The 27,985-nt window shown below is 33.1% G+C and overlaps 1 protein-coding gene and 1 pseudogene across 4 annotated transcripts in view; both read right to left on the reverse strand.

Moving 5' to 3' along the window:
• LOC134271512 (fibroleukin-like) overlaps nucleotides 1–27,985 on the reverse strand; it is a 253,551-nt gene that overhangs the window by 107,951 nt on the left and 117,615 nt on the right. The gene's annotated exons all lie outside the window — the stretch shown is intronic.
• On the reverse strand, nucleotides 1,105–27,752 carry LOC134271510 (disintegrin and metalloproteinase domain-containing protein 10 homolog; annotated as a pseudogene).

A 27,985-nucleotide genomic window follows, 5' to 3' on the forward strand; every position in this document is an offset into this window, starting at 1 on the left:
GAAATCAAGGAAGTTCACGGCATTGTTACTCTGAAATCGCTTTTCATTTTCATACTTTATTTACTATTTTGGCCAATTTGGGGACATTTTATTTAATTTTTCAACAACAATTTCCCTTTTTATGAAACGATGGAGGTCTAAAATTAAAAATATATACTTAATAGACATCGGTTATCTTTATTTTAAAAAATCAAGTCCAGATAAAATAGAACAAAATAAATAAAAAGAATTTGCAGACGGCTCTTTTAATAATAAACAACGGAGCATATATAGTCTTTAACTGATAAACAAAGTATGATATATATTTGTAAATTTAGAATTAACAAAGAACTGAATTAAGAATTACATAAGCAGTTAACATATAATTACTTTTATTTTAATCAAATAATTTTGAAATAGATTTTTGTCTATCGTGGTTAATATGCTCATAAATATTTTTCAAGCAGGATTGTAAAATCATCTCCACGCTGCAACAAGAAACGATTTTATTGAATCAGAGGTTACATGCGAAAGGAACGACCAAACTCATTAAAATGCTTATGTTCAGATTTTTGGTAGAAGGATCATTCATGTATGCTGAAATAAGATGCTTTATCTTTCCTGTTTCTGATACTTTTTGCTGTATAATTCGCTAAAAAGTTAATCTCAGATAAACCGAACTTATGTCTCATTTTATGCCAAATTCATAAAATAAAACTCATGACATAAATATGTCCATCTCATTGGCGTCGGAAGCAAATTGAAAGTGGGGGGGCTAAGTGTAAGAAAAATTTTTTTGTACCTCTAAAAAAACCTGACAAGCAAAAAAAAAAAAAAAAAAAAAAAGGAAATGTGTATTTCCCAAACACGAAAATCCTATTTCGTTGGGGGGGGGAGGGGGGGGCAAGGTTCGAAGTCTAGTACCAAGAAATTTTCTTCCAAACACCAACACATTTACTAACTTTAACCTATACTAAGACGTATCTATGGAAAGTGGGGGGGGGGGGGGGGGCTAAACTTACGCCGATATGTTCAATGTCTATACTAAGTATAAATTGGGAAAAAAAAGTGGGGGGGGGGGCTAAGCCCCCCCTAGCTCCCCCGGTTCCGACGCCTATGCATCTATTTTCAAGGTAATATAATATTAAATAGCAAATGAAATCGTATGGTCATAATTGCTCGGCAACATTGTATTGCATTTTCTATTATGATAATACAAATTTACATACCAAAAGCACTAAATTATTGACAAAAAAACACAGGCAAATTACAATCAAACCGTAGGAACATGCATTTTGAGGGCAAATATTTAAGTCACAAAACAAGAAATCAAACTATTTGACCAAAATTTGGCATTAAGTACAAAATGAGCATGACTTTTAACATTAAGTTAGATGTACATGCAGAAAAAGTAACTTGAAAAAGTATTAATTTGGCACATTTTCACAGCAATTATTTTTCTTTTTCTCCGAAAGAAACATTTTACAGTAAAACACGGTTATAACAAATAATAAACAGGTGATGGCACAGTGCAATTAGCTATACATAATCTTATCTTATGTTATCAAAATAATTTGATAATAAGACAAAATTCAGGCCTCTTCTGAGATAATTTACTGCACATGTGTGCTATATCTGTGTTTTACTGTAAATGTCTTGACATTTATCTAGACTTTCCCCATTTCCATATTTCGTTTGTTATTCCCCATTTCTCCCCGTCTATTCTCCTTCCCTTTCTTATTTCCTTCTATGTAATAAGGTCCAGGATTTTTTACCGGCCCTCTTTCCTTATTATTCTGAAATTTTAATAAAACACTTTTTTTATTTTTTAAAAGAATACATTTTTATAAATAAATTGTTGTCTTTTGATTTTAACTATTATAAACTTTTCCATGCTAGCAGTAATAGATTTGATGTTAAGGTTTCATTACTTTTCTTGGAACGCATTTGTTACTTATGTAGTTTTTTCATAACATCTTATTTTTGTTCTGTATGATTTCTTTGAAACCTTCGTGTTGTGATCACTGATACTTATTTACACACCTTTTTTCTAAATTTCTTTAGGTTTGGGTCTTCACTTGGTGTATTTTTAGAGCAAACTTTGATAAAGACGCCCATCACAATCACGACGCCGACTACAATAAGCATTACACCCCACCAGTGTTCCTGTAAAAAAAAATAACAGAATCACGATTCCGACTATAATTATTTTTACACCCCATCGGTGTTCCTGTAAAAATAAACAGAATCACGAAACCGACTACAATAAGCATCACGCTCCACTAGTGTTCAGGGTGCAAAACACATTTTTATGCATGACGTTATCAGGACGTTATTTTGTGAGGGACAAGCAAAACTGACCCCTATAAAAAATAAAATGGAGGCTTGTTACATAGACAATAACAAAGGCATATCAGTGGAAAGATAAAATAAAATTGTGAATTTTGTAAATATCCAACTATAATACATACATCAATTACTACTAGGGGGTATTTGACACCTTAAATATAGGGGATATTGGGTTGTTTATGCATCCTTTTTCAGTGCACCTATGCATTTTAACCCCCCTGCTCAACAAAAAACAGAAAAAATCAGACAAAATAAGTTGTATGCATTTCACTGAACAAGTTCTAAGGTTTTATTTTAGTGTGCATTTAAGGTACATTTTCTACCTCTTGAAAGAGCTACATTACCTGCTAACTGACTCTTGCAATTCTGCACATGTGAAATCCGGATGTTTTGGGAGTTATCTACCCCTAATAAAAAGTCTAACAATTTTTTTTTCTAAAAATTAATGTACATTTATTTTCTTTAAGTATAAAGATAAGACTCTACTTTATGCGAATAAAAACTAAAAATGTGCAGATTTCATCTAAACTCCTATAAATAGCAGCAAAATCCCTACCCAGCATGCTTCTCTCTGGGAAAAAAAAACCTGGATTTTATACGAAACCGTGTTTAGGTAGCTAAACACAGTTTCGTATAAAATCCAGGGGGTTTTTCCCAGAGAGAAGCATGCTGGGTAGGGATTTTCCTGCTATTTATAGGAGTCTAGATGAAAACTGCATCTTTTTTGTTTTTATTCACATAAAGTAGAATCTTATCTTAATATTTAAAGAAAAAAATGTGCATTCATTTTTAGAAAAAAAAAATTATGAGACTTTTTAATAAGGGGAGATAACTCCCAAAACATCCGGTTTTCACATGTGCAGAATTGCATGAGTCAATTAGCAGGTAATGTAGCTCTTTCATGAGGTGGAAAATGTACCCTGAAAGCACACTAAAAGAAAACCTTAGGACTTGTTCTGTGAAATGCATGCAACTTATTTTGTCTGATTTTTTCTGTTTTTGTTGAACAGGGGGGTTAAAAATGCATAGGTGCACTGAAAATGGATGGGTAAACAACCCAATATCCCCCTTATTTCAGGTGTCAAATACCCCCTAGTAGTAATTGATGTATGTATTATAGTTGGATATTTACAAAATTCACAATTTTATCTTTCCATTGATATGCAGAAGTCTATGTAACAAGCCTCCATTTTATTTTTTTATAGGGGTCAGTTTTGCATGTCCCTCACCAAGTAACGTCCTGATAACGTCATATATAAAACTGTGTTTTGCACCCTTAAGGAGTAGCATTTGATGACATTTCCCACATTTATTTGCCTGTAAGTTCATAGAAAATTGCTTTATTTCTTTTAAATCATGTAGTAAACCATACAATATAAATCTCAGGTTGACACTGTGTAAGGCATAATGCCTATTAGATACATGTTCCATAGAATTTATACATATGAAAAGGATTCAGGGGCTAAAGTTGTTATTTTACATTATGACGCAACAGCATTGTGACATCAAAGTGTGTCGTCATGTCAAAAATGGAAGCTTCGCAAGGTCATGACCTTCAATTTAATTGATCGCAAATGAGAATTTGTATCTTTTGTATAGATATACATGTGACATAGACCTATTGAGTATCTAGTTAGGGTGACACCATCCAGATGTTTTAGGCAATCTTCTGATTTAAGACAGTGACTATTTCCAATTAGACCCCCCCCCCCCCTTGTTTATACAGAAACTAGCAATATCTGTAAAAATTGTTTAGCAGCTTTTCAAAAAATTTTTAATGTAACATTTTATTGATATTCAAATACTGTATATTTCATACTTTGTGTTTTTTAAATTGAAGAAAAATAAAATTATTGTGTGAGCTGATTCGGTTAGGTTTGAATTTCTCTTCGAAGTCCTGTTTTATGCGTCGACTAATGTCGTAGACATGTAATACTAAATTTACAATAACTTGCCCATTTCTGGACCAAATTAAACAATTTATGCACCAAAACGTTTGGACATCTGTCCTCTTTGCACCTAAATACAAAAAAATGAATTGCAAAAAAAAATTATTTCCTTTAAGGTAGCTAAACACAGTTTCGTATAAAATCCAGGGGGTTTTTCCCAGAGAGAAGCATGCTGGGTAGGGATTTTCCTGCTATTTATAGGAGTCTAGATGAAAACTGCATCTTTTTTGTTTTTATTCACATAAAGTAGAATCTTATCTTAATATTTAAAGAAAAAAATGTGCATTCATTTTTAGAAAAAAAAAATTATGAGACTTTTTAATAAGGGGAGATAACTCCCAAAACATCCGGTTTTCACATGTGCAGAATTGCATGAGTCAATTAGCAGGTAATGTAGCTCTTTCATGAGGTGGAAAATGTACCCTGAAAGCACACTAAAAGAAAACCTTAGGACTTGTTCTGTGAAATGCATGCAACTTATTTTGTCTGATTCTTTTCTGTTTTTGTTGAACAGGGGGGTTAAAAATGCATAGGTGCACTGAAAATGGATGGGTAAACAACCCAATATCCCCCTTATTTCAGGTGTCAAATACCCCCTAGTAGTAATTGATGTATGTATTATAGTTGGATATTTACAAAATTCACAATTTTATCTTTCCATTGATATGCAGAAGTCTATGTAACAAGCCTCCATTTTATTTTTTTATAGGGGTCAGTTTTGCATGTCCCTCACCAAGTAACGTCCTGATAACGTCATATATAAAACTGTGTTTTGCACCCTTAAGGAGTAGCATTTGATGACATTTCCCACATTTATTTGCCTGTAAGTTCATAGGAAATTGCTTTATTTCTTTTAAATCATGTAGTAAACCATACAATATAAATCTCAGGTTGACACTGTGTAAGGCATAATGCCTATTAGATACATGTTCCATAGAATTTATACATATGAAAAGGATTCAGGGGCTAAAGTTGTTATTTTACATTATGACGCAACAGCATTGTGACATCAAAGTGTGTCGTCATGTCAAAAATGGAAGCTTCGCAAGGTCATGACCTTCAATTTAATTGATCGCAAATGAGAATTTGTATCTTTTGTATAGATATACATGTGACATAGACCTATTGAGTATCTAGTTAGGGTGACACCATCCAGATGTTTTAGGCAATCTTCTGATTTAAGACAGTGACTATTTCCAATTAGACCCCCCCCCCCTTGTTTATACAGAAACTAGCAATATCTGTAAAAATTGTTTGGCAGCTTTTCAAAAAATTTTTAATGTAACATTTTATTGATATTCAAATACTGTATATTTCATACTTTGTGTTTTTTAAATTGAAGAAAAATAAAATTATTGTGTGAGCTGATTCGGTTAGGTTTGAATTTCTCTTCGAAGTCCTGTTTTATGCGTCGACTAATGTCGTAGACATGTAATACTAAATTTACAATAACTTGCCCATTTCTGGACCAAATTAAACAATTTATGCACCAAAACGTTTGGACATCTGTCCTCTTTGCACCTAAATACAAAAAAATGAATTGCAAAAAAAAATTATTTCCTTTAAGGTAGCTAAACACAGTTTCGTATAAAATCCAGGGGGTTTTTCCCAGAGAGAAGCATGCTGGGTAGGGATTTTCCTGCTATTTATAGGAGTCTAGATGAAAACTGCATCTTTTTTGTTTTTATTCACATAAAGTAGAATCTTATCTTAATATTTAAAGAAAAAAATGTGCATTCATTTTTAGAAAAAAAAAATTATGAGACTTTTTAATAAGGGGAGATAACTCCCAAAACATCCGGTTTTCACATGTGCAGAATTGCATGAGTCAATTAGCAGGTAATGTAGCTCTTTCATGAGGTGGAAAATGTACCCTGAAAGCACACTAAAAGAAAACCTTAGGACTTGTTCTGTGAAATGCATGCAACTTATTTTGTCTGATTCTTTTCTGTTTTTGTTGAACAGGGGGGTTAAAAATGCATAGGTGCACTGAAAATGGATGGGTAAACAACCCAATATCCCCCTTATTTCAGGTGTCAAATACCCCCTAGTAGTAATTGATGAATGTATTATAGTTGGATATTTACAAAATTCACAATTTTATCTTTCCATTGATATGCAGAAGTCTATGTAACAAGCCTCCATTTTATTTTTTTATAGGGGTCAGTTTTGCATGTCCCTCACCAAGTAACGTCCTGATAACGTCATATATAAAACTGTGTTTTGCACCCTTAGCTACCTCATGTAAATATGAACAGAATCACGATCCCAACCACAATTACATGTAGCATTTAACCCAAACAGTGTTCCTGTAAAAATAAACGGAATTTCAAACCCGAACAACAATAATCATCACACCCCACCATCGTTCGTGTAAAAATAAACACAATTATGACCCTGTCAATAATGACCAAAATAAAAATTATATCCCTGATATTACATTCAATCACAAGAATTAAAGCTTAATACATACAATGATCCAGTTTCTGATTGTGGTGAGAGTTTCTTCTCCAAAGATCAAATTTTTCAGTCGTTCTAGAGGTCCTTCGTTATCCACACCTCTACATCTGTGGAAAACGTCACAATAGCCCTGATAGTTGTTACAAGGTGTGCTTAAAATGTACAAATTACGTCACAATAGCCCTAATTATAAAATACAGGGTGTGCATAAAATGTACAAATTAAGTCACAATAGTCCTAATAATTGTTACAGGGTGTGCCTAAAATGTACAAATTACGTCACAGTAGCCTTGAAAGATGTTACAGGGTGTGCCTTAAATGTACAAATTACGTCACAATAGCCGAGATAGTTGTTACAGGGTGTGCTTAAAATGTACAATTACGTCAAAATAGCCTTGATAGTTGTTACAAAATTTAAAAAAATGAACATATTACGTCATAGTAGCCTTGATAGTTATTATAGGGTGTGTCTAAAATGTACGAATAACTTCATAGTAGCTTTGATAGTTGTGACAGGATGTGCCTTGAATATATAAAATACAATGCAATAGCACTGATAATTGTAACAGTGTGTGCCTTTAAAATATAAAACTTACTCCAAAATAGTCTCGAGTATTGTTAAATTGTTTTCTTTTAGATTTAATGATTAGGTTTAAAAAATTGAGACAATTTCATATTTAAATTAGCATTTAGTAATTATTAAACCAGTGAATCTAGTCCTCTGGATCACGTGCTGCGTAATGTCAAGGCTTATGACGTCATATTGACGAAGGACTTTTTCCTAATATTTGAATATTATCATGTATTGTATATTTACAAGACTTAATACTAAATAAATGAAAAGATTAATTAATTCAAGCTTTTATTTACACTATATCGTGTCGTTTGTTTTATTTTTGTTGCTTGTTTAATTTTTCATGACATCAAAAAATTCTAATACGGAGAAATTGTATTTGCTGTCCAGGTCATTGTATCGACCATAAAACTTTTTTCAAGTAAAATATCCAAATATGAAACAGATGTGTCAAACTCAGCTCACTAATATATATTGTATCGACATAAAAAGTGAATATTGAATACTGACAAACTGAATAATTCATGTAATTACTTAAAAGGTGGAAGTTGGTAATATACTACTTGAGGTCACCTCAGTCATCATGAAGTTTAGCAGTTAGATTGACATGCATGTCTTTCTGTAGCAAAATGTCTAAGTATGAGGCAATTGTTTCAGTTTTTTTGTTGTATCTTTATATATAAAAAGGACATTCTTACCTGAAGCCACTGAAATGGGTGAACTATCTTTTCGCAAACGCTTTAGGTCTTGAACTAATTTACTGAATGCTTCTGGAATTTCCGAGTCGTCGTCTGACACATGACAGGTGTCGTTGCCATCTTTAAGGTGATTCGAACCTGTCGTAAAAGTAATTGGAATTTTAAAAGATGGTTACCTTCGGAAAAAGGACAATTTTGTGGTTTAAGAATCATAAAAAAATTTATATGTCAATGCGCTCGTTTCCATGGCAACAACCTCTGAATATGCCCTTGTTTGAAAATGTAAAATCTGTGAAAAAAATCCCACTACCAGTAAAAAAAAGTATTAAAAAACTTACAAATTATCATCAGAATTTATTTATTTTCATGTATAAAAAAGGGTAACAGATCAACATCATCTTGTCATTTTTACACATAGATAGTACATTCCAACAACATTCTACGACAGCCTGAATTTCCTCTGTCGTCTTAAAAATTCCCTATTTTTTCTTAACCTTGACAACAAAAATGGTTATAAAAACACACTAAAAGTAATTGGATATTTATTTTCTAAACTTTATTTTGAATAAGAGATATATAGCTAAGTAACAGAGGGGAGAAATTGGTATGGTAATGAGTCAAATAAAAAGATATTGTATTCCGAATTTCCTCTGGTCTATTTTTAAAAATTACCCCGAAATACATATATTGGCAATTGTGGCTATACAACTTAATCAAAATTAATCAATGTCAATTTATTTAATAAAATATGTTAAAAAAAACTTTAAAAAATACTTTTGAAGAAAAAATAAAATAAAATTTAAAGAATTTTAAAATTTACATTTAATTTCCCAATTTCCTATGCTCTTTTTTTAACCTAATTTTTAAATTTATTCTTGGCGAATTAAACATATAACACAATATCATGATACAAAATTTTTTATAATTTTTTAAAGATTTTATATGTATACCTAATTTAGAAAATAACACAGTTCAAATAATATTTGCACAGTTCAGGTGAAAAAAGTGCACATTACTAATCCGAATTTCCTCTGAATTTTTAAAATAACAAATCAATAATGTAAAATGTTTGCCTTAATAAAAACAAGAAATCTGTGAGCCAATGCTCACTAGTTATACCCCGCTCCGATGTAAATAAGCACTATCATGTTAATATACACAAGTTCAATTACAGGCAGATGCACAGAAATATATGAAGTTGACATCAGATTCATATCAAAATTAATCCCACCAAATGGCATGCCTCAACAAAGAGTGTAATAAAATTTCAAGCATCCGCTATGAATAGCTTATGAGAAAACTGCGACGAAAATTTGTTATGTGTGAAACAGACAGATGCACAGACAAACAGGAAGTTGATATCTGATTCGAAAAAAATGTAGCTAAACATATGGCATACCTTAGAAAAGATTGTGTTAAAATTTCAAGCATCTACAATGAGTAGTTGCGGAGAAAACTGGGACGAAAATTTGTTACGTATGAAACGGTCAGATGCACAGACAAACAGGAAGTTGACATAGGATTTGAGCTAAAATGTATCCCATCATATGGCATGCCTCAGAGAAGATTGTTTTAAAATTTCAAGCATCTACGATGAGTAGTTGCTGAGAAAACTGCGACGAAAATTTGTTTCGGATGGACACAGAAAGACAGATAGACACACAATGGTAATACAGTATACCCCCTCTCCTTCGGAGTGGGGTATAAAAAATACATATCCATGGACTGACCTTTTCCTGCCATTTAGAATATTATATATCATATTGGAATATGGAACATAGTGATATACATATGACCCAATTTCAGTAAATGAAGAATAAGATCAACGGTTTTCAATCCAAATTTCCTCTTTTTGAACACACACACACACACATACACGAAAGGAATTTTTAAGATTTTTTTAAAAATCTAGAAAAACAAATGACAAAAATGACAAAACACTTATATAACATTTTTGAAGAAGTTTTCCCATTATATGACAAATATATTATTTTTATCAATATGCCCAGAAAAACTGCTTAATCATGCCGGATACAGTTATATTGCCCTCCCGAACACATCTATGTTCCCTGGCGTGCAATCATTCTGCGTATTAAATATGTCAGGTTCAAAATTTACAGAGGCAGTTGCTAAGCAAACATAAAAATTTCTGCTAAAATTAAAAAGTCGGGACAACATCTGTGATTTGTTTATTTAAATTTAGATGAATTAAATAATTTAATTGAGGAGAAAAAAATCCTTAAATACAACACAGGTTATCAACTTGTCAGTATACTTAAAACTCTCTGCCATGAAACAGGACGGAATATTTCTGAATTATACTCAACGTACATGTTTACCTAGGCCTAGTGTTCAATAAATATGTTCGATGATCGATTAGGATTCAATGATTAAAAATGTTGTATACCATATATAACATGGCTTAATTCTCGGGCATTAATACCAGAATATTTGCCCCTCTGTGACAGGAAAGCCCAGAAGTGTTTGCCTTTGGCATCGGGCAACATAACACTCCAGGGCTTTCCTGTCACCGAGGGGCAAATATTTTGGTATGCTGCCCTTGAAGCCATGTAATATATGTATAATGTATCATTGCTTAACTTTTGCAAGCTTAAACTTAGGAATAACATAAATGGGCACACTGAATGGAAAAAAGACGGATTTAGTATGACAAAAGTTCCTCAAAAAGTATATCATTTACATGTTTGCAGCAGGTCTTTTCATACAAAAGTGCTTTAAATCTTATGGGCGGTTCTGACACAAATGCTTCTTCCCTTTATTTTTCCAACTTCAATCTTGACTTTCTGTGGCTTTCAATTGGTAAAATTCTGATGAACAATTAGCCTAAGTCTTTCATTGCAGCTTGACTGTAAACACCTCAGTCATGTTGACATGTGACCAAATTCAACACAGATGTGATTCTTAGCCTGAAAAAAAAAACTTTAGTTCAGTTACAGCCTTATTAATAGGTGGACACTGAATACACATGTAATAATGTAACATCTATTATAAATTACCTATTACTGACTGATTATTGATATTCTAATAGTAATAGTTCCAATGAAATAAAAATAGCATGATACCTACAAAATAATATTTACATTCTGCTTGTATTTAGGCTATGAAATGCATAGAATTTGGGGCATATAATACAAAATTACATTGACAGTAAGCTCAAAAGGTAAATATTAAATTTTTTTTCAATTTTATGTTTATGTCACAAACCTTGAATACTGTGCAACATCATATGGGAAAATCAAAATTCACTCTCAAATTGAAGAGTTTAACATTCATTTTCTAGATTTGGCATGGCTCTTTCATTATTTTAAACTTACCCTAAGGATAATACAAAGGATTTTGAATTACATTAATTTTGTAGATGATACAGGGAGTTAAAATACGCTGTATTCTTTGAATTCGCCCAACCGAGGTCAGGGTGAAAGGGGCGACAATAAAACAGGGCGAAATTTCCCGGTATACAGTAATATGTACATTTTATCAGTCTGACATGTACTATAATTATTTTAGCAAGTTTACGTTTTTAAAATTTGAAATTTTTATCAATTTAGAATTATAGTTTTTTCATACCCAGCCAGATGGTTTCAGCATCACAGTTGTCTTTTAGCACATCTGGATCAAAGGGATTATACAGTTACTGCAAAGTGTTGATTCAGGTTGTACATTTTGACTGCTTACTGATGGAAACTCCAGTCTGTTCCTTTGGCGGTTATTAAAAAACCTATCGAGAAAACAAATCACTAATCTAACAGTATTCAACTTACATGTGAATTTTATAGACTTCTCTGAAAATTTTAGACCTTCCTTTTTATAAATTACTTCCAAACAAAAACTAATAAATGAAGGTGTGCTGTAAACAAGAACTTAGAATCAGTGTCCTCAATAATGTTTCATAACATGAGAATACATATAATATAATGATTGGTCAGGTGTTTTTTTTTTTTTTTTTTTTTTTTTTTTAAAAAGACTTTTAATCATGTTATTTTACACTGTGTGTCATTGCATCAAGTTTGTAGGAAAGACATCAACTCATATTTTAAAAATTATAAACATGGGAGCTATTTTTTTCAGTCAATCAATGACAAATCATGAAATGTGCATGATTTTTTTGCTATTTTCTCATTTGTGTGAATAAATTCAATATTGTTTTAAAGGACAAGTACAAAATATCTTTATCAAGAGAATAAGAACTCACTGCATCAATGGTGTCATTGACTCATTCTATGCACTGCCCATAGCAGCCATGTGAATTTTTTTCCCTTCATTTTCGAGATGAGACAAAAGCATACATAGATCAGATTATACTTCTGCATTTACTCGATAAGCTAACCTTTTATCATGATGTAAATAAATTGTGTCTTCTTAGAAGACATTGCGTACCAAACATAGTAAACAAAAAGTCTCGGTCGGAACGGAACGTTTTGTTGTATTTACCTGAAAATCATGGGGTACATTTTGATCTTGTTGTGCATGTTGTACCTAGAAATAAGACCGCCTGAACGGTTGTTGCAAGGCACCAAACAGAATAGTTCGGTACACTTCTTGGATACAAAAACAACCGAATAAAGTGTTTTTTCTTTGAAAATAAAAGAGACTGTCTCTCTGTCAACATGGTGGCGGAAAACGGCCAGGTAATTTTCGTAAATTCCTAATGTCGGAAGAAGACTCGAAAAGCCAATGTTGAATGATTTTATCAGAATTCTATTGAAAATTACTTTATTTGTCTATCAATCGTTGCTTGTGGTCCATTAAATTACTTTTATAACAAAATGAGACGTAATAATGAGTATCACGACATCAGCAGTGATCAGCCTATTTTCAGCAGTTCGAGTTGCGCGGTAGATTTGATTTCGTCACGTTCGAATCACCTTAAGAAAGGAAAAAAATATTAAATTTTCATGATATTCAATTTAGTCATAAAAATTTTGCTTTCACTGAAATGATCTAGTTAGGTAAATTAATTAATGAAGCTGTTAGAATTGTATGAATGAGGATTTTATGCCACTTAAACTGAAAATATACGAGAAAATTTAAATATGCATGAATGATCTGTAAGAAGGATATGGATATAACGAACAGTTTTCAAGTTAAACAAGCTGTAATCAAGCTGTAAACAAGTATTGCATTTGTTGAAAATGGTAAATCCCATATTTGATTGCCTAACTGAATAAATCAAGTTAAAAAAATAATTTAATAATACAAACCTAATTTGCAAGCTAAGTAGCATAGTTTTTTTTTCTTTTTGTACTACGGAGAGGGAACCCAACATGCTGATGTAGCATTCATCCCATGACGAGATCCATGGATCAGGTGATGACGTATCGTTATAACCTATTCGTTTACAAAGAGAACCCTCACAAACCTACAGAATAATAGCGTATTACTCTAATAAACCAGAAGTCTCTGTCGAGACTGTAGCTCTACTGGTTTGTACTGATCAAAAACTGATGCACAGAATTATGTATCTTAGTGTAGTCTATTTGTGTGATAACTTATATTGAAATCAGACCAAAACTGTAGAAATGAGTAGCAATTTAAAGGAATTTATCAGAAAGTTATATTTTGGTAACCATTACAAACCGTTCATCTAAATAAAAATCCGATGCACCATTTAATGCATCTTAATGTAGTCTATTCTTGTGCCAAGTAATATTGAAATCAAACCAAAACTGTAGAAGGAGTAGCATTTTAAAGAAATATCCTAGAAAATCCAATTTTTAGTGACCATGGCAACACCTTTTATTAAAATCAAAAACCGATGCACTATTTTATGTATCTTATTGTAGTCTTTTTGTGTGCCAAGTTATATTGAAATCAGACTAAAATTGCAGGAGGAGTAGCATTTTGAAAAATTGTTCACAGACAGACGGACAGACAGACTGACGGACGGACGCCGGATGCATTACTATCGCATAAGTTCTTCTGGTCTCTGACAAGTAGAGCTAAAAGGAGCTTCTCTCTACTCAAGCCTAGGGGCGAAATTCTTAAAAGTAATGCATAAAATCTTACCCCGTTTATGCAGACTTGAGTGTTGCCATTGCAGTAGGTCATGTCAGCTTTATTTTCAGAAACTGGACACTCTGCGCTAGTTCCAGTATACAGGTTAAGAAGTGTTGATTATAACTTTCAATTTTGTTTGATTCTTAAAACAATACTTTCTAAGAGGTAAATGTATCACGATTTCATATTTATTTAAAGTTTTTTTTTTCAAAGACTGTATGAATAAAAAAAGAAAAATAGCCCTTAGATGCACTCTTTTAAGCAACATGCATTCACATCTTTTGCTCTAGATTGGTATTGCCTCAGAGGACTGTTGATCTTATATATTCGTCGTTTTCATCATATTTCCTGACTAGGAATAGTAAATTTCACAACCAGTATACTTTTACAATAATATTCTATTACATTGTAAATGTAATAGCATGGCTTACTTCCTCATTTCTCTTTGGCCACATTTTTAATGTTTTTGCTTACAGTATTTGAAACATTTCTGGGGGGTAAGTTCGTTTTTTTGGTCTTTGATTATAAATAATACTGTTACAAGTATTCCAAAAAAAATCTGTTTTTCGGAAGTACTTTTTCAGAAAAGGTAGCTGAGGTGTAACTAGTAATTATTGTTTGAAAAAAAGGATATTTGCATTTTTCTTCTAGACTACAATCAGTGGAGGCTCGACAGATAGAGGAATTAGCTGGTTTATAATTACAACTCTCAGTGCAGCAAGGGCCCTCTGTTGGACTACAATGAATACAAAATTCTTTTTTGTGTGAAGAAGGATATCGAGATTACAAACAGTTTTCAATATCAAAGCCCATTAAACAATACAAAATAGGAGCAGAGCAAACCCGGGTCTCCAAATCATCAGAGGTTGGCCATCTGGTACAATGGAGGGGTGAGCATGCCCTGCTGTGTGTTTCTTGTAGTGATCAGGAGATATTGAAAAAAAATCAGGAATCTTTACTGTATGATAAATGTTAAATATATTTCTTGTTGGCTATATATAAACAGAGATTTTGTTCACTCTTCATCCACGAGTTAGCATTCTCCAGGAATAAATATTCTATAGCTTCAATTCATTTTGTAAATATAAGTGATGTAAGTCAAATCATTTTCCAAAACCAACCTGTCAATTCTTAACAAAGCATGACATTGTCCATCACGAGTTTTAATGGCTCAACAGTATTTAAAAATGATTGCTTTTCAAAACAAAACTCAGTCTCAAGTCCATTATTTATACATGAACTGAATTGCAGACGGATTTTTCCGTTATTTCCTGATCATGACAACGAGCACACGGCAGGTTTGACCGGTCGGCAGGGAATGCTCACTCCTCCCAACTCTGATGTCTTGGAGGTGTGTGTTTGCTCTGTTCTTATTTTGTATATTGTTCAATGGACTTTGAGATTGAATACTGTTCGTTATCTCCATATTCTTTTTCAACCATTGTATGTTAAAATAAGTTAAGAATACAAGACTTGTATAATTTTATTCTACAAAGAACATTACAACTTTAAAGTATGAACATTGGAACATACAAAAGTGATGTTTCCCTAAACCAATTTCAAATTTTAAACCTAAAATAATGTTTTTCTAATTTGTAAGGTATGATATTCAAATTAAAAATTAACACACAAATTATCATTGTCTAACCTGCATTTAAATGAGGGATTTCTGTATGTACACATCAGTTTGTCGTTCGGGTCGCTGCTTCGAGTGTGGCAGCACTGGTCTGTACACTCATCCTTATATCCGCAATCACACTGCTCCCCCGACTCTACTATACCATTACCACAGAATGCCGCGCCCGATGCTGAAAAGAATTTTACTCATGTAAATTCCTGTTTTATACAAGACAGACGAATATTAGATCCCATCTAATTAATTAAATTATGTTTAAATTAAATTATTTTAAATTAAATTAATTAATTAAATTAAATTAAATTAATTTAAATTATGTTTAAATTAAAGTATGTTTCTTTATTTGTCGACACTTAACTTAGATGTTTTCAAATCTAATGATTCACGGTAAAAATTTAAGAAATAAATGAAAAAAAAGTAAGTTTATTAGAACGATTAAGAGATGAACTTATTATTTTAAAGAAATAAAACTTCTCACTTTTTTTAATGGCTTCATTGACTGATATATACAGTAGTGATAAGATGAGACTTTACTCAGTTATTTTATATTAGGTGATACTAACGTTTAAAGCAGTTGGACTTCCCATTCCTTTCGTTATAAGGTGAAGTGTCTTTGATTTATACAGTAACTAAATAAGGTGATACTAACATTTAAAACAGTTGGACTTTCCGTTCCTCTCGTTGACTACTGCATCTAAGACTAAAGTGATGTTCCCCTTACTACACTCGGAGAAATGATCTTTGTTAGGGCGGTTACCCTTAGTCGCGCTTGGATACATGATAAAGTTACCGGCATCTCCTCCAGGCGCACAAATATTTCCACTATTATGCTGAAAAGAAATAGCATAACAATTAATGAAATTAAAACCACAACCATGAAACCTATTATGCTCAACCAAATGTTGATAAATTGGAAAAAGTAAGGGAAGGTATAACTGAACACAAATGTAATAAATAAAGATAAAATCTTGGATTTATGGAAGTTCTGTTTGTCCTCTAACCTCAAATTCATGTTTCAAAGCCCTATATGATGCGCATTATTATACATTATCAAGGTTTAATGAACACTGTGTCAGAAAGTGTCTTCGGTTAAGCATGGTAAACTTACCGGAGATCCAAAGTTATGTCCCACTTCGTGAGCGAATGTTAGATGAGATACTCTCGGTGGAACACGGCGGGCGTAGTTGATAAGTGTAACTATTCCGGTGTTTAGGCTCTTCTGTACAGATCGTCCCTGCTCCCTCACTGTCTTATAGCGCTCACAGACACCCCCCGCTGCAGCTACATTAAAATATTTTCAATATATTCGTTATATAAATTTGAAGATTACAAAAAAAGATCTGATACTTACAACTCTGATTATTTAGAACAAAGCAGACACCGACCTGTGGAAACGTTATGAAAGTGCACTGAAAAAAAAACCTAATGAATTTAACTAGTGTGCTTCTTTAAGTAATTGTCTAGATAAGTAAATGTTCAGGTTACTGTTTAAGTTAGTAAGATTTGGAGTGGGGTTCGTATTGATTCTTGGATATCTTAGATATCCTGTTAAAGTTACATATAAATTCCAGATTACTAAACTTATCCAGTAAATATACCCAATATCTAGTAAAATTACTCTAAAGGTAGTTATTTTACGGACAGTGAATTTCCAAGTTTTTTAAATGACTTCAACAATCTTTTTTTTACAGTATTTGCCATGGATCAGTAAGCATCAGTGTGTTAATTGATCCCTGCGATAAGCACCTGGAATATCTGTCTATTTTACATGTACAAAGAAGAATAAAGGGTATCATGAAGTGAAAGAAAAAAAGTGAATCCATACTATAAGTACTTGGGATATTTTTTTCTATTAATACATGTAATTATGAAAAGTAACATTAAGATAAAAATACATAACTGTGGGGGATCCCACCCAGCCCAGACCTAGGGTCCCTCCAGAGAAGTCTCGATAAGTAAAAGTATCAATGTGGGGGATCCCACCGAGACCAAACCTAGGGTCCCTCCAGAGAAGTCCCGATAAGTGAAAATATCAATGTGGGGGATCTCACCAAGGCCAGACCTAGGGTCCCTCCAGAGAAGTCCCGATAAGTAAAAGTATCAATGTGGAGGATCCCACCCAAGCCAGACCTAGGGTCCCTCCAGAGAAGTCCCGATAGGTAAAAGTATCAATAAGTGGAATAATATAAACATACCTGTTGGGGATCCTACCCACGCCAGACCTAGGGTTCCTCCAGAGAAGTCCCGATAGGTAAAAGTATCAATGTGGGGCATCCCACCCAGGCCAGACCTAGGGTCCCTCCAGAGAAGTCCCGATAAGTAAAAATATCAATGTGGGGGATCTCACCAAGGTCAGACCTAGGGTCCCTCCAGAGAAGTCCCGATAAGTAAAAGTATCAATGTGGAGGATCCCACCCAAGCCAGACCTAGGGTCCCTAAAGAGAAGTCCCGATAGGTAAATGTATCAATTAGTGGAATAATATAAACATACCTGTTGGGGATCCTACCGACGCCAGACCTAGGGTTCCTCCAGAGAAGTCCTGATAGGTAAAGGCGAAGGCCAGGCAGAAGGGATCGGGATTGTCCAGAGAGTTCAGGTTCAGGAAATTACTGACGTCGATATTCGGGTTACAAAAGCTCAGCGCGTTCGTCCGTAGATAGGTCGTACACTTTAGAGATTCTTCCGTCATTATCTGGTGATAAAGAATTTAATTTTTATGTTCGAAGATACGTGGTACATTGTAAGGACTGGTCTGTCATTATCTGGTATTAGATTATTAAATCTTAACTCCATTTACAACAGTCATGCATTTAAACGCATTTCCTATTTCTAACGCAAAATCACGCATATAACCTTTTCCTGCAATCACACATTTTTACGCACTTTACGAACTTTTTTTAAACTTCAATCTATTGCCAAAGTCCTTCTATTTTATATTTCCTTAAATCTCATAGAATATTTTTTTTCTTATTAAAATATTACATCTTGATATTATTAACGTTAACTTTAGAGAAACTTGTACCCAGCTATAAAGTGCTTGCGGGGAAATGTTCGTAGATACGTAGTACACTATAGAGATTAGTCCGTCATTATTTGGTGTTCAATAATGAAATCTTAATGTCCATAGAAATGAAAATTTTAAATTTCTAGAAATTTATAAAATGAAAAATGTAATATTCTTAGTATCTATAAAACTTTGACTGAAATAATAAATTTATTTGTAAATTCTGAAATATAAAGCATCAAAGGTGTTTGTAAATTGTTAACATCTTCCAGATGTATGAACAATTTTTTTTTATCTATTTGTTCTATGTTAATTGTCACAAATTTAAGAAAAATACAAATTTTTGTACGAAATAAGTTACAACATGTTTCAGGTGTCTCTACAGTTTAGCGGGTACATACCACAATTAACCGTAACATATTCCTGATATTTGTACATTTGCATCTTACCGTAGTTCTCTGAATCCTGAAATTCATTCCTTCAAAACATGGCGTCCCTGGAATCTGACCCCAAAACGTCTTAAACTTAGTAGAACTGTATATCTGGTTAATTGCGGACACGTGGTTAGAGAATAAAGCAAGGATTTCATCCTTAGCCGCAGCTACATCCTGAGTTACATAGAAATAACATTTATATTGACAGTAAAACAAAATAATTTATATTAATAGTAAAAGAATGAATAATAGAGAAAAATCATCAATATTGACAGTAAAACAATGAAGTTTAAAGAAACAGCTTTAACATCGACAGTAGAACAATGATTTATAGAGAAAAATTATTTATATAGAAAAAAATGTTCTATAGAAAAAAGACATTTTCAGTAAAACAATGATTTATAGAGAAAATTATTTATATAGAAAAAAATGTTCTATAGAAAAAAGACATTTTCAGTAAAACAATGATTTATAGAGAAATAACAGTTACATTCACAGTTAAACAGTGATTTATAGAGAAAGAACTCATTTATATTAACAGTAAAACAGTTATTTACTGAGTAAACAGAAACGACATTTACAGTATATTAACAGTCAATCAATGTTAACTTTAGAAAAGAGAATTGGTGAGATTTACAGCAAATCGGTGTTATCTTTTGAATAATTAAACACTGAAGAAAATAGCTAACGGATACATTCAACTTCCCTTACTTATGGAGGAAATATCTTGAACAACTGCATACGGAGTATATCTCATTTTATTCGATACCCAAGAGCAACGAGGTTTATTGAGAAAAACACGTAATGAAAGAAGAACATCAACAGTCTTGTTTAAAGTCGTCAATTCGTAAGTTCAAAGGACGATACTATGATCTTGTCAGCAAATACAATTTATGATTGAGTCAAATGCTGGCTTACTTTTCTCATATGCTCTTATTTTGTATTGTTTTATGGTCTGATCTTGAATACTGTTTGTTATTTTCATATGCTTTATTGCTAGCGCCCAATAGCGTAATTACATATATAAATGTTACAAGTGTCACTATAGCTACTCACCCCATTTTTTTCTTGTGGCGTTAAACAACACAGGATCTGCTCTTAGATACAGATTACACGTCCGCTCAGGTTTGGAATAACAACTGCTCCCCGCGGGAGCTCTCTTTGTACGGTGGGGTTTACTATTGGAATCCCGGCTTTACATGTCACGTGACCTATAGTGACCATTGACATCGCTCTACAGTAAGAAAATTACAGAGACAAGACATAAAAAATTAAAGGCCATGTATAATTAAAAAAACATCACAGTTTTTACGTAGTGAATTGGATGTGCACAGTCACTTTACCGACTTTAATTTGCTCTCTTGTAATACTTCTATTATAATTAAATTGTTTTACTTGTATATTCCGGAATCAAATATATTTCCGTTTGTATAATCATCTGACTTACATATAATTTTTCGTCTGTATAACTTTTTTCTGACATCCAGTCCTGATATTTGTCCAGTCCACAACTCCCATCATGTCCGGTGTTGGCACGTTTGTGTCTGAGAATATTAAATAAATGATATCTTCCATAAATGAAAAATGTTAAGATAATGAACAAAAGTTTATATCAGAAATCGCATAGAGGGTAAATACAAAATGCTGAGATAATCCAGATAATTGAAAAATTGTAAGACGACCGGCGTACCATAAGAAAACATAATAAAAATGCAAATTTAATGATTCACTATGAAATTTCGCTAAAGAATGCTTTGCAATCTCAAAGCGTTAACTCCCTTAAACGCAATGAAAACAAAGATAACTTTGAATTTTATTCTTTTTTTCTATTCAGTAGCAAAAAAAATGTACATTCTTGAATTGGAAAAAAAATATATACGTAAAAAAATTATTCTGAAGCAGACAGGGGGTGTTCACTCGTTCATAACAACTGATCACATTTCTGATAATTAGGAGGTTTATCAAAAGGACTTTTGAAATTGAATACTGTTTGTTATCTCCATATATTTCTTCCATACAAAAATACTTTGATTCTCTTTAGTAAAAACTTTAAGCTATCGCAAACTCTGGTTAAAATAATAGAAATGAAATTGTTTACTAAAGTATCTTATTGTTAGGAATATCGACTTATTTGCCAGTTACCTACTATCATGAATTGAAAAAAAAATATGAATTATTAAAAACATTCTCTTCTTTTGAGATAATAAAAAAATATATAAGTAATAATGAAAATGCTACATATAAAAGGAGGAGAGTAAAACATATGGGGAAAACAAACAGCATTCAAGATCAAAAGGCCCCGTGGGGATCCGGGTTAGAATAGGTCCTCAGTACCCCCTTGCTTGTCGTAAAAGGCGACTAAATGGGGCTGTTCTTCGGATGAGACCGTATAAACCGAGGCCCCGTGTCACAGCATGTGTGGCACAATAAAGATCCCTCCCTGCTCAATGGCCCTGAGTTCCGAGCATAGGCCTAAATTTGCAGCCCTTCAACAGCAATGCTGACGTCTCCATATCAGTGAAATATTCTGGAGAGGGACGTTAAACATTATTCAATCAATCCATCAATCAAGATCAAAAGTCCACAAAACAATACAAAATAGGAACAAAGCAAACGCGGACCTCCAAAACATCATAAGTGGGATCATGTGCCATGAAGGAGGGAGCATTCCTTGCCGACCGGTCACATCTACCGTGTTCTCCATGACAGCGTCAGTTCAGTGTATAAACAATGGAGCAACCTCCAGCATAAAAAACGTCAAACAGCACCCAACTCAATTTTACAAACTACACTCGATGACAAGTTTATTGTATCGGCCATAGTGTATCATAATATACCGCTTATATATGGCCTCTTTCCTGTGTGTATAAGAACATGAAAAAAAACGGCCTACAGTTTAACTGTAGGGGTCAAGGTTCATATGATCCTCCCTGTATATAATGGAGTGAAATTCTAAAGGACGGACAGAATTCGGGAAGTACCGGTCCGCCGGTGTAACGTTGAATATTGACCCTAGTTGAAAATTGACCCGGGGGTCATTTTTCAACGTTGAATATTGAACCGGGGTCATTTTTCAACGTTGAATATTGAGACTAAACGTCGTTGAATTTATACCCGGGGTCATTTTTCAACAGCTTGATAATTTTTTTTCTTACACCTGATGACGTCAACAAGTTGAAAATTGACCCTGTTGAATATTGACCCCACCTCAAAGTTTGAACATTTTTTTTAGCTGGGAAGTTGTTTTACGGGATTTATCAGTATCACTTTATTTATATTTCGGTTTCAATTTTTTCACTTTTCAAGAATAATAGAAATAAACATACAGTACATGTATCACCCCGTGTATATATGTACATTTTGATCAGTGCATGATTTCAGTTATCTTCGCAGGGGCGTAGCAACAGGGGGGGGGGGCAGGGAGGACCGGTCCCCCACTTTTTTTCTAAACCTTAACCATGCGCGGATCTAGAGGGGGGGGGGTCGGGGGGGGGGGTCAGGACCCCCCCTGGAATTTCCACGGTTAAAAAATGTATATACTAAAGCATGAGAAAAGTCACCTTGGACCCCCCCTGGAAAACGCTGACCCCCCCTGGTGAACATGTACATGTTTGAAATGGGTATGAAATGTGAGAGATTTGAGGAAATAGAAGTTTTTCACTCACACCCCCCCCCACGTTTGGGCGAGTTAAGTTTTTTTTTTTTTTTTTTTTTTTTTGCTTGTCAAGAAATTTATGGGATTGGATTTTTTTTGAACTCGGTGGACCCCCCCCCCCCTGAAAAAAATTTCTGGATCCGCGCCTGTAACCTATACTATAGCAAATGTCAATTGAAAACCTGGTTCCCCCCCCCCCCCCCAGTTTTAGTGATGTGTCGAAAATGAAGTATTAAAATTGGTACTGAAAGTAGTTGACACTGAAAAAAGCCTGTATCCCCACCACCCCCCACCCCACCCCACCCCCACGAAATAGGAGTTTCGAATTTGGGCAGTTTCAACCTGCCCCCGTTTTTCTTTCTTTTTTTTTTTTTTTTTGCTTGTCAACTTTTTCAGGTAAGTAAAAAGAATTTTTCTCGGCTGCCCCCCCCCCACCCCCACTTTCAAAAACGATACTACGCCACTGCTTCAAGCATGGCAACTTTATTTTTGAAAATACTTTCCAAAATCCATGGCATCCATAAATAAATAGAAAACAACGAATAGGTACGACGGCGTATTCGTGCCATTTTAACAATTAATGTAGAATTTTTAAAATCGTTTGAACGATTTAAAAAATCGTTTGTACGATTTAATAAGTCGTTCGTACAATTTAATAAATCGTTTGTACAATTTGATAAATCGTTTGTACAATTTAATAAATCGTTTGTACAATTAGTTTGTTAAATCGTTTGTACAATTTATTAAATCGTTCATACGATTTATCAAAATAGTTTGTACGTTTTTTATAAATCGTTTGAACAATTTAGGAAACCGTTTTTACGATTTAAGAAAACGTTATTACGATTTAAAAAATTGTTTGTACGATTATATAAATTGTACAAACGATTTTATAAATTGTACAAACGATTTATCAAATTGTACAAACTTTTTATTTAATTGTAAAAACAATTTGTTAAATCGTACAAACGTTTTTTTTAAATAGTTCAAACGTTATTCTTTTTAATCGATCAAACGATTTTAAAAAAATTCTACATTGTTAAAATGGCACGAAAACCATCATTTATATTTGAAAAAAATACGATTCCTATTCGATAAACTTCTCTTCTTATTACATAATTTTATCTCTATGATCTCCTATGCGATGTTTTTTTAAAATTCTTTTTCAATAATTGAAATGATTGCATTCTTGGAAATATGACAAATTAAACTAGAATTGGTTGTAAACTCAATTAAATAGGAATGTAAAGTTTAACATTATTATCGAATATAAATCATTTTATCACATAGTTTGACAAAAATAATTGAAAACAATGGGAATAAGGCACAAGTTTTCTTTCTTCAAGACTTAGAGACTAGAGATCAGCATAAATTAAGCTGTTGCTATTTAATATTAGATAAATGTGTTTCGTTTTATACATTGATGGAGTAATTATAGAGGATTTAGTTATTCAGAATACTAATTTATTTAATTGATTATGTCTTGTATCAATTTTTGACAAAGATATCCAATATGTTTTAATATAAAGTACATTTTGATCCTAAATACTTTAAGGCATTGTTACGTCTCATCAATTACGGAACATTAAAAAATATTAATACAAGTTGTAGTAATTTTTTTCAGAAACATCAAGTCATACTCTGTATTATCTTTAATTGAGAAATCAATACTATTTCTGTTTTACAAAAAATTATCTCTAGGCAGGGAGGGGGGGGGGGGTGTCACTCACTTTAATGAAAATTTCTAAAATGACTGCTGCAATATAGTAAACTATATGATCACAAGAAAAAAACATGAAGTGAATATGCATTTCAGATTCTATAAAAAGTAACTCAAGTCTTTATGCTGTTTTATACTTAATCATGTGATCAAGTTTGATTAAATCAAAGAACTTAGAATAAAAGGTGATATCACCTTTTCTTGTTAAATAGGTGCTATCACCTATTTGAATAAGTGGTATCACCTATTCGAAAAGGTGATATTACCTATTTGAGTTTCTTACAACAGTCATTAATGAATTCTCCCTTTAATATATATATTGTACTTCACTGTAACCAAGAAAATTCGGACCACCCAGTTTTCATGCATTTTCTGCGATTTGCTTGTTGTATACATGATATATAAGTGAAATAAATTAATTTGTAAGCAAAAAAAAAAAAAACTACAGCTGTTCGACGGGAAAAGGTGATATCACCCAATCTAATAGGCGATATCACCAATCGAATAAGTGATATCACCTTTTCTAATTGGTGATATCACAAATTCAAATCAAATAGGTGATATCATCTATTGGAACAGGTGATATCACTTATTCAAATAGGGGATATTACTTTTTGCAGTAAATACCAAAACGGGGCCTCATACCTATGAATTAAATCACAGTAGTGAAAACCCAATCATAAATAAGTGTTTTTATGCTGTTGAATTTTGAACCGGTTTCATGATCAAAATTCCACGACCCGGCTCAGTTTTCAACGGATTAGGGTCTAAATTCAACACCTTTGGTCTCAGTATTCAACGTTAAAAAATGACCCCCGGGTCAATTTTCAACTCGGTTCAAAATTCAACGTTACACTGGCTCGATGAAATAGATTTCCTCAGGTGACAGCGTGATGGTGCCCCGAAATATGCCACGTAATACGGCGCCGTGAACGCAGCAGTGTGGAGCACCTATAAATAAACATTATACAAATATAGCCCTGAAATATACCGCGTAATACAAAGCTCCTAGAAATAAACATTATATGAATATAACCCTGAAATAAACATTATATAAATATAGCCCTGAAATAAACATTATATAAATATAGCTCTGAGATATATCGCGTAATACAGCGCCGTAAACACTGCTGTCTGAAGCTCCATGAAATAAAAATAGTATAAAATAACAATGTGTTATATTATTAATGTACGTTACATTAAATGATGTTTTAAAAATCCAGCGTCATCACTAAGTATAGAAAGACAGGCTTAGTTGTTAGAAATTTATTGCAATCCTTTTGATTGAATCAATAATTTATTTTTCAAAACAATGAGCACTATAAATACGTCCGTTCCGTGTATATTTTAAATGATTTGTTGTCAGCAATGAAATATGAAATCCGTTATTGTAAATAGACATACAGTATGCTTTGGTTTGTTTTATGTAAAAGAAAACACATGGAAACCTTACGATAAAGTAATGGTTGAATCAAATCCCAAACACACATTCAATAAATACCTCGTACTTGGCCATCGTATATGAAGGAGGTATCGACAGGTTCCTCTGACCCGGCAGAATGACGAGATTTGTGATCAGCTGTGAATACACTGTCTAAGGGGTGAAGGTCTAGGTCACATGTCCTCAAATATAAGACAGAGTAAAACACAGTCTGAGGGGCGGAGGTCCAGGTGAAAGGTCATAAAATATAAAAAGCAGTAAAACACTGTCTGAGGGGCGGAGGTCTAGATGAAATGTCTTAAAATATAAAAAGAGTAAAACACTGTCTGACGGGTTTAGATCTATGTGATATGTCATAAAAAATGAACAGAGTAATACATAGTCTGATGTGCGGAGGTCTAGGTGAAATGTTCTAAAATGAAAAGCAGAGTAAAACACTGTCTGGTGATGGAAGGTAATAAAATATAAAACAGATTAATACACCGTCTGATGTGCGGAGGTCTAAGTGAAATGTTGTAAAATATAAAGCAGAGTAAAACACTGTCTGGTGATGGAAGGTAATAAAATATAAAACAAATTAATACACTGTCTGATGTGCGGAGGTCTAAGTAAAATGTTCTAAAATATAAAGCAGAGTAAAACACTGTCTGGTGATGGAAGGTAATAAAATATAAAAATGATTAATTATACACTATCTGATGTGCGGAGGTCTAAGTGAAATGTTCTAAAATATAAAGCAGAGTAAAACACTGTCTGGTGATGGAAGGTAATAAAATATAAAACAGATTAATACACTGTCTGATGTGCGGAGGTCTAAGTGAAATGTTGTAAAATATAAAGCAGAGTAAAACACTGTCTGGTGATGGAAGGTAATGAAATATAAAACAGATTAATACACTGTCTGATGTGCGGAGGTCTAAGTGAAATGTTGTAAAATATAAAGCAGAGTAAAACACTATCTGGTGATTGAAGGTAATAAAATATAAAACAGATTAATACACTGTCTGATGTGCGGAGGTCTAAGTGAAATGTTGTAAAATATAAAGCAGAGTAAAACACTGTCTGGTGTTGGAAGGTAATAAAATATAAAACAGATTAATACACTGTCTGATGTGCGGAGGTCTAAATGAAATGTTGTAAAATATAAAGCAGAGTAAAACACTCTGGTGATGGAAGGTAATAAAATATAAAACAGATTAATACACTGTCTAATGTGCGGAGGTCTAAGTGAAATGTTGTAAAATATAAAGCAGAGTAAAACACTGTCTGGTGATGGAAGGTAATGAAATATAAAACAGATTAATACACTGTCTGATGTGCGGAGGTCTAAGTGAAATGTTGTAAAATATAAAGCAGAGTAAAACACTGTCTGGTGATGGAAGGTAATGAAATATAAAACAGATTAATACACTGTCTGATGTGCGGAGGTCTAAGTGAAATGTTGTAAAATGAAAAGCAGAGTAAAACACTGTCTGGTGATGGAAGGTAATAAAATATAAAACAAATTAATACACTGTCTGATGTGCGGAGGTCTAAGTGAATTGTTGTAAAATGAAAAGCAGAGTAAAACACTGTCTGGTGATGGAAGGTAATAAAATATAAAACAAATTAATACACTGTCTGATGTGCGGAGGTCTAAGTGAAATGTTGTAAAATATAAAGCAGAGTAAAACACTGTCTGTCTAACATTTAAAGCAGTTGGACTTCCCGTTCCTCTCGTTGACTACTGCGTCAAAGACTAACGTGATGTTCCCCTTACTACACTCGGAGAAATGATCTTTGTTAGGGCGGTTACCCTTAGTCGCGCTTGGATACATAATAAAGTTACCCGCATCTCCTCCGGGTGCGCAAATATTTCCACTATTATGCTGAAAAGAAATAACGTAAGTTAACTTTTCTCTAACTGAAGTAATTAAAAATATATCATATTAGTAACTGAAGTAATTAAAAATATATCATATTAGTTTATCATTTCAGAGACAGAACCCCACCCCCCCACAAAAAAAAAAAATTATCATATTGTACAAATGTTAATCTTAATTAATAAAATATATTTTTAACAAATAT

Source organism: Saccostrea cucullata, unplaced genomic scaffold (genome assembly GCF_032062105.1).
Source record: "Saccostrea cucullata isolate Sc308-1 unplaced genomic scaffold, CSIRO_AGI_Scuc_v1 ctg352, whole genome shotgun sequence".
Classification (NCBI taxonomy): domain Eukaryota; kingdom Metazoa; phylum Mollusca; class Bivalvia; order Ostreida; family Ostreidae; genus Saccostrea; species Saccostrea cuccullata.